Source organism: Punica granatum, chromosome 3, assembly GCF_007655135.1.
Source record: "Punica granatum isolate Tunisia-2019 chromosome 3, ASM765513v2, whole genome shotgun sequence".
In the NCBI taxonomy this organism is placed as follows: domain Eukaryota; kingdom Viridiplantae; phylum Streptophyta; class Magnoliopsida; order Myrtales; family Lythraceae; genus Punica; species Punica granatum.
This window is the reverse complement of record NC_045129.1, coordinates 7,954,929-7,963,676: the sequence shown is the minus strand read 5'-3', so window position 1 is coordinate 7,963,676 and position 8,748 is coordinate 7,954,929. Positions and strand designations below refer to the sequence as shown.

General features: G+C 32.9%; 1 long non-coding RNA gene across 1 annotated transcript; it reads left to right on the top strand.

Annotated features, from left to right (window-relative positions):
• Positions 1-5,043: 5,043 nt before the first annotated feature.
• Positions 5,044-7,546, top strand: LOC116198571. Its single transcript, XR_004155345.1, has 2 exons — positions 5,044-5,309; positions 7,075-7,546. It is a non-coding gene; the product is annotated as an uncharacterized LOC116198571 (long non-coding RNA).
• The last annotated feature ends 1,202 nt before the right edge of the window (positions 7,547-8,748 follow it).

Here is an 8,748-nt window from a genome sequence, read left to right as displayed (position 1 = left end):
CAAATTCTTGTCTCTATTCACATGAGACGAAAATTTCTCTCTCAAATCTCTGTCTCTATGGATCATATACTTTTTATAAATTTGAATATTTATTTCTTTTTTTCTCTTTTCATTCCGATTCTTCTTCTTTACCTTCCGTGAAATCCAAAAGTCCTCTAGAGTTTCACACTTCAAAAATTAAATATTTTGATCACTCGCATAATAAATGCATCAAATAAGTAGTAATTGTTTATATTAGTTTTGATGTTGAGTGCAAATGAGATCACAAATAGCGTAGTATATGAATATAAATTCTAAAGAAAGTCAATATAAAAGTTTCAAAAATTATTAAAATAATAGAGATGAATATTGATTGTACATTAAAATTTTTGTAGATATAATAATAAATAAATTACATACAAAAGATTAATAGTATTAGGGAAAATGTAACAATTACAGTAAGAGTGTAAATATTTAACAAATAAGCAATAGAAAAGTAAATATTAGCTTTAAAATGAATATTTGTAGATATATAATAATAAATATAATGAAACATTAAAAGGTCACAATAAATGAGAGGAGCATAGGTGGTAATATGCATGTGCGCCAAGATGAAGACTTTGGTTCGAGTATCTGTGAGTACAAAGCTCATACAATTAAAGAGATGGAGGTGCATTGCACCTTTGAATAGGTGGTGGGCGCTGAGAAGCTTGTACTCCCTCAAAGCTTGGCTGAACTAATAATTTTTTTTCTTTTTACATTTTTCGATGGGTTTGGGTCTCAAGGATTAAGACAGAGAGAAAGACTGAATTTTCCCTCTCTAATTGATTGACGGAAAACTCCATCTCTCTTTCGATCTCTAAGGTAGAGAAGACAAATTGTGTCTCTCCTTCTATCTTAATTAGTGAGACGAAAATTGAGATGGCTTTTTCCGTCTATGAAGTCAAGACGAATTTTTCTATCTTAAATTTTCTTCTCATCCTTGACTGAGATGGAAACTTTCATTTTATTATTTTGGGACGAGCCATTTTGAGACAGACCCATAAAGACGGAGTTTTTCGTCTCAATTGTTGTTTCTATAAGGCTGAATTCCTGTAGTGTATATATCAGTCAATAACTACATGAATAGTAAAATTTATTTCCGATCAAATTAATTCTTTTAAATTATTTTCTTGGAAAAATCCCCCAATTATATGTTGTATTTAATTTCTATATTATAATAAAGTATATTGTTAGTTATAGCATATATATGATCTATTTTTTGTCAAATGAGAAATTCTAGCTTGGGACACTAAATAATACCCCATGATGGGACACTATATCATCCATTAGATATTTTAATATTTAATCTCGATCATTGATAATTAACATATTTTTGTCCTTATATTATAGTCTTCATATTTTCCTTTTGCGTTATTCGCCTATGATATTATCAAATCGTCCCCAATCCTTCTTACAATGTGGACAAACCACAATGCACTAAGTCACCAATAATAAACCAGTGTATGAACCAAATTAGCCCAGTTAAAGTTTAATATTGAATAAAATAAATTTGGAAAAAAAATTAAAAGAAAAGAGAAGCGGTAACGTTGAAGAAGAAGAAGAAGAATTGGGTTGGGGGGACACCGAGAACCGGCCACCATCCCCTAAGATGGGTCGCCGGTGTCATCAGAGGCCTTCGACGACCTCATATGGGCGGTCGTTGCTGGCGCCCGAGCCGCCGCCGCCTGGATCCCCCATTCTCTCTAAAAACTATCGCCCCCAACCAAAACCCAACCCCCTCCCCCTCTCTTTTCTTCTTCTTTCCTTTCGCAACAAACGGTGCTTTACTGTTTTCTTTTTTTAAAATTATTTTATTACTTATTTTAAACTTTACAATAAATAATATTTATTATAAACTAAATAATAAATATTAATTTATCTTACTTATTCTGCAATTATTTTAGATTTTTTACTTCTCATTTTACAATTTAAACATAAACTAATTTTGTTTTATTTTTTCTTTTCCAAAACACAACTTATTCTAGATTTTTTATACTTAACATATTTATTTGATTTAATAAAGAACTAACTTCATAATTTGCAATTATTATATTTTTTATTATCAAATTTTTTCAATTTATTTTAGATAGTTATTTCCAATTATTTGTTATTTGATAAAGGAAATAAATTATATAAAGAAACAAATTATATATAAATATGGATATTAATACGATCATATTAGAATATATGTAACAATTTATCATTATGATAAATTATTTTTTCTAACTTGTTATTTTGAGCTAACAGGGTTCGTATCGTCCGTGCTGACACACATTATTCATAAATTAATGGAAGTAGGATTTCCTGTTTGGTGGGGACCAACAAATAAATTGGCCCAAGAAAATATGTATAATAAATTGCTTACTATAGTTTTTATTTATGGCACGGAACGATATTTATTTTTTCCCAAAAGGATTAGCTACATTGGACATCTTTTTTTATTTGCTTAAACTGATTATTTATTACTCTTCTATTACTGTGCTCGGAAAAATCAATTAGTCGCTGAGAGTTTTTATCTATATGGACCATTCGACGAGAGATTTTTTCTATATCAATCAATCACTGAGGGATTTTCTTTGTTCAATGTCAAAAGCAGGGAATGTGTTGGTTATGGGGCTCAAATATGCCTTAGACGCCATGACGTCTTCTTCTTCTGTAATCCTCGTTGTTCATTACAGTAGAGTGAATAAAAACTCGATAAATATAGTTATTGTATTTTAAATTGGTCTACTAATAATAACATATTGAACTCTTTATGCATGGGTCTAATCTAATCAAACTGCTAGTAGTGACATTCTTGATTTAGTTTTGCTAGAAAGACAAAACTGACAATATTTGATATTAGCTCGGGGTGCTTGTAATAGTTGGCTCGAGCTTACATATATATACAACAACAATTATTTCATTCGTATTACACTATTATATTTTTTATATTTTGTGGTTGAATATGTGTATCATGTAAAATATAAATTTGGCCACTGTGTGTGCCATGACTATTGCGAATAAGTTGGCAACATCAATATTTATCATAACTTACTTTTGATAGTTGTTATTGTTTCCCAAAGCCGCTAGTAGTGTCGATGCTGACCAATTAGTTGTATTTGACATTTTTCCTCAAGGCATATGCTAGTGACTGCAACTAGCCTCGTCTACACTCATTGGCTGGTCAAATTGATTTTGGATAATATAATATTATATATGACATTAATGTCAATTATACATCGAGATATATAAATTATAATTTTAGAAATACAATAATTAAGAATAAAACAATTGTAATAAACCAAATTATTAGCCAAACTATGCAAGTAACCCAGTTTATTTATTTAATTTAAGTTTTTTAAAGAAATTTTTAAAAATAAAAGAAAAAGGAAAACAAAAGCCAGGCGAGGTGATGAATGGGGGGATGCAGTCAGTGCTCGAGCCACCATTGTCAAATCTCCCTATTCTCTCTATTTCTCGAAAGGGAAATATTTTTTATCTCCCCCATTTTCTCTCCACATGAGAAGTTGGTTCGAGCTAATGTATGATTAATCACAACTAACTATTACAAAGAACATATTTTTTGCTCTAGAACGATATTTCATGATACTAGTTATCCTAGTGTCCTTAATTGATATGATCACGCTCGTATAAAGTAACACGCTTTAATTTTATATTGACTAGATTCGGTAATGACGTAATTTCAACATATAGTTTCTCTCTAGAAAATTATACTCTTTTCTAGAGTATTCAGTAAACGGTCATAAGAAATTGTTTGAACGAATCTAGTATGTGGAAAATATTTTTTTTTTTGTATAGAAGTTTGAACTATTGTATATATTAACTCGAAATCTCTAAACTTTCTGACGATTATTAGCTTGACTCATTTCTAAACTTTTGTAAGACCAAGTGTTATATAGAGCATATTCCATTCCCTTCTATAATTCAGTTCAGGTGAGATATAATGTTTGGTCGAGCTAATATGTTATGTTAATTTCATTACAAGATAAAACTTTTTCACTTTGAAAACTAGTTTAAGGTAAAATTGTTAGTTACTCAAACTAATAAGATAATTATTAAAAAATCATGGTCAAATTATTTTAGAAATAATTGTAAATAAACCAATTGTATATAAATGGTTATTAATTTACAAATAATAAAATAATTACAAAATAAGTAAATAAGTATTGTATAATAACTGTAAGATATTGCAAAATAAATTTAATAGTACTGTTGCCGGCACTAACCGCTGCCACCTTCTCAAACGAGGTCGCTAGCACCACCAGAGGCCACCGGCGACCTCATTTGGGCGGTGGTGGTCGACCCCCGAGCCACCACCATCGGATCTCCCCCTCTTTCTTCACGTGGGAAAAGAGATGGGGGATTCGACGGTAGTGGCTCGGGCGCTGATCGAGGTCGCCAATGACCTCGTTTGAGGGGGTGGAGATGGCCGGCATTGACAAGAGCCACCGCCTCCATTCCCTTCACATATACCCCTCAGCCTCCCTCAGCCCCTCACCCCAGCTTCTTCTTGTTCTTCACTGATATGCATATCGACTTCTCTTTTTGTGGCCGGTTCAAACGAGTGGACCTCCTAGTTAAATCGGTTCAGCTTTTGAGACACATCATCAATTCTGAAAATTTGACGAATTTTGGATCCGACCCGATAAACTTATGACATGGTCAAAGCATCTAGAACAAAAATGTAATTTTTAACATTCGAAGGACTTAAAAGTTATGCATCCCAGCATGTGACATATTTTAGCATCCCGCTCTAGAAGCACTCATGTCAAATTACTACACTTCCATTGTGCACAGGCATGGGCCCTTTTTTGTTAGGCGCACCAAAGCAAATGGAATTATCGCAGTGTGTGACCCAATATTTATTTTTCCAAATATGCATACATACACATATACATACATATACTTATATATATATATACACACGTTGCTGAAAAAAAGGATGGTGGCATGGGCTCCACGTGGCCCCACCATTCTTCCCCTGAGCAATCTTTTTTCTTCCACCGCCATTCTTTTCATTTCATTTGGTTTTCTTTCTTCTTTCTTTCTTTTTGCTATGTTTTGGGTTGGGGGAAAATGAAGAAGAAACAGAGAGAGAGAGAAGAAGGGAACGATAGTGAGCTCGAGACAGCGTTCACGGAAGAGAGAGAGAGAGCTTAGCTCGGGCAGAAACAAAGTAGAGATAGGAAGAGCAAAGCAAGGGTATGACAGGGGGACTCGAGATTTTGTTCGCAGAAGAGGAAGAAAGAATAAAGAAAAGCTAAGATGAGATGGGAACATATCAGGTTAGAGATATTGTTTCTATTGTTTTTAAGATGTTTTGCTTGGCTTTAACGATTGAATATCACGCTTGAGTGCTGAACGGATTGGTTTGATGATTCTTGGTACAATTATGGTGCGAATTAGACAATCGATTTGGACGATTTGAGGTTGGGTTTGAAGTAAGGCTGAATCGTATGATGCTTCTTTATTTAATTTAGGAGGTTTTAGCTCGATTTTGACGGTTTATTCTCAATTTTAAGTTGCGGGTTGAGTTCCATATCAATCCCTTGTTCTCTCGATCAATTTATGTTTGTTTAATTAGAAATTATGCTTTTTGCACGAGCTGTATTATATGATACTGAATGGGATGATTTGAGGGTTTTGACACCCTTTTGATTACTAAAGGAAGTGATTAAGGTGTGGGCTGAGTTGCCTATCAATCCTTTGTCCGACTTAAGATGATTTTATGTTGTATCTAAATATGTGGCTGAATTGACTAATAGAGGAAGGATGATATTTGCGTAGTCTCGGGTTGAGTTTTTGGTGCTTATTTAGTTGATTGATCCTTTGTTTGGTTGATCTCGATTCGGAGCATAGATTAAAATAAATTATAGATGCTTCTGGATGCCTGATTACTTATATTTGGGTCTCCGTAAGATCGATTTAAATAATCTTGCATGCTATCCAGTCATGAGTGAGCCCTATAGAGGCTCGTTTCGGTCACTTTCATCGTTCCTATATGCTTTGAGGTCATTCTCCCCAGCTTTTCATGTCATTTTTAGGTATTCCAGAATCGAATTAAGGGACATTTGAATCGAGATCAGAGTTGATTTGAGGATCTTGGAACTCATTTTTGTTAAGTTTATCTTGAACTCGTTCTATTATTCCTATATTTGCATTTGCCCCGATTCTTTTGTTTCTCTTTCTTTATTTTGCATGTCTCTTGAGCAAGAGGAGAAGAAATGAAAAGAGACAATAGTTATATAGCTTTGATGAAGGGGTTGAGCTTATATATTTAGCTGTTTTCTTCCTTACATGATTTAGGTTAGTTGGTTGAAGTAAGTGGGTTTTCCATAGTTTAAGCATGGGTGTCTAATGAGTTTAGTGAAGTTATGGTTTTCTCTTGTTACAGTGAATTTAGTCGTGTCTTGCACTGAAGGAATTTGATTAGATGAATTTGATTGAGTTTTTGAGGTTCTGACAAAGGATTCAAGTTTTCATGCTGAATTTATACTTGATAATTTCTATTGATTGCGATTGTTTGGGTGAAAGTTTGATCATGGTGGTAGATGAAGTTTTATTTTTAATGTTTTCATTAGTAGATTAATGGACGATTTGTTCATTAAAGTATTCTCAGTTTTATTTAAAGTGGAAAAGTAGTTTGACAGAACCGACATGTATATTGTCATATTATTTTGCATATTATGTGATATTTTTATAATAATAATGGATAGGGATCGATGAGACCAAATATCTAGGTTCTAAAGGGTCAAACCAGTGAACTATTCTTTTGGAAATTGTCAGTGAGTACTCTATTCCCTCATGAAATGATGTATTATAGTTATATAAATTATTAAGAAGGATATTATGATAGTTAGAGATTAAGTAATCGGTCTTGCAATGTTGTGTGAAGGGATTTAAGAGATATTGCCTTCTTATGTCTCATTTTGACTTACAATATGTGATGTGATTGTGCATGTTGATTGTATATATGTGATGATAATATGATACTATTGTAATATGATTGTGATTGTGCTTGTGTATACTGATATTATTTGATTGTTATAGCCATAGGACCGCTGGACCTAGCGGAATACAAATAGGGCATGATCAGCCACTGGAATCAGGCGGAATATAAATGGGGGTCCGATCGGCCGCTGGACTCGGCGATATAAATATGGGCCCGATCGCCTGCTTGACCCAACGGAATATAAATTGAGGTGAACTCTTACCGCCAGAGGTTAATAAGCGGCCCCCGTTTATGAGATATGTTTATGAGGAAATGCGAATAAATTATTTGAGATGTAAGGGGTCACGGTACCGTCACAATTTTGTTGCGAGGAAATGCAACCCTACGACTATATTGATTGGTTTTGTTGTATATTATTTGTTGAGTCTAATTGTTGGAGATGTGATGATTGTTGAGATTGTCTGAAATTGTTCTATGAAAACCGAGTTGTTGCTAGAGCTGGATATAGTTAGTGTATGAGTGTTAAGTGGTGCTGAATTAATGATTAATTATACTATTATTATATGGTTATAAAAATGATTGATTGTTTAAGAATCATTTCGGTAATTATTTGTATAAAATGTATATCATGCGGTGTTGGTGAATTAAATGATGGACTTGGATATGCTAATATTATCTTTGTTCATTTAAAAATATATTTTTAATTAATAATAGTTCATTTCACTCTGAAATTTTGTACTCACTGAGATGCAGCTCACAACCTGCATATATTTTTCCATATAAGCTCTTAGCTACACAGAAGAACCACTTTTGATATCGAGGATCAGTTTGGATGACTATGTAGAAACTTTAGTTATTTGATATGTATTCTTTTTGTATAAAATGTATTTGAATATGTTACGACATGAAACTTTTGTTTAGTCGATTTAGTGATGAGGGTGAGAAAAAGTACTCTCTTAATATATATATATATATATATATATATATACACGAGAGCTTGCTAGATTGGTTATATACATTTGAGAATTTATGGAAAGCAGGTTTTATGTGATAATAGATATCGAGAAAATTTAGGGGAAACTCCGCTGAAATTTTGAGTCATGATACGCGGTTAACAAATTACTCTGAGATCGCCAATAGACATAAGTAAAATTGTGTACGTGTTTGAGCAACACCCTCATAGCGGATTTTATTGTAACGTTTAATATGGTACAATGGCTTTTTGAAACAATGGTCTTTTTTCCTGTGGATCGACCAATTGCTTGCTAGATCTCCATGGCTTATACAATTTTGAATGGTAGGTTCAAAATCACAAAAGGTAGTGGTAATATTTTGAATTGCATAGCACGTGCTTGCTCATAGAATATGCAATGAATAATTAGCCCAATGCACCTAACATTTGAAATATATTATTATCATTAATAATAACAGTTTATATTATAATGAGGTTACATCGGGAATGTCTAAAAGCCTTCTTTTAACCTATCTTTTCAATTAAAATAATACCCACAAAGCTTAGCCCGGCTGGTCCTACCATATCCCTTTTTCACAACCTTATGAATTCGTGTTTAGTCACTAATTGAAACTCTTAATCACAATTGATACGATGACACACGATTCGTTCTCTCAAAAGATATATATGATAATGATAAAGCAAATGAGATGGATCTTGAATTCGACATAGTAAATATGATTCGCCCATCAATATAATCATCATATAATTACGAGAATTTATATTGCGTAAAGTTCTTTAACTCAGACCTTTATAATAA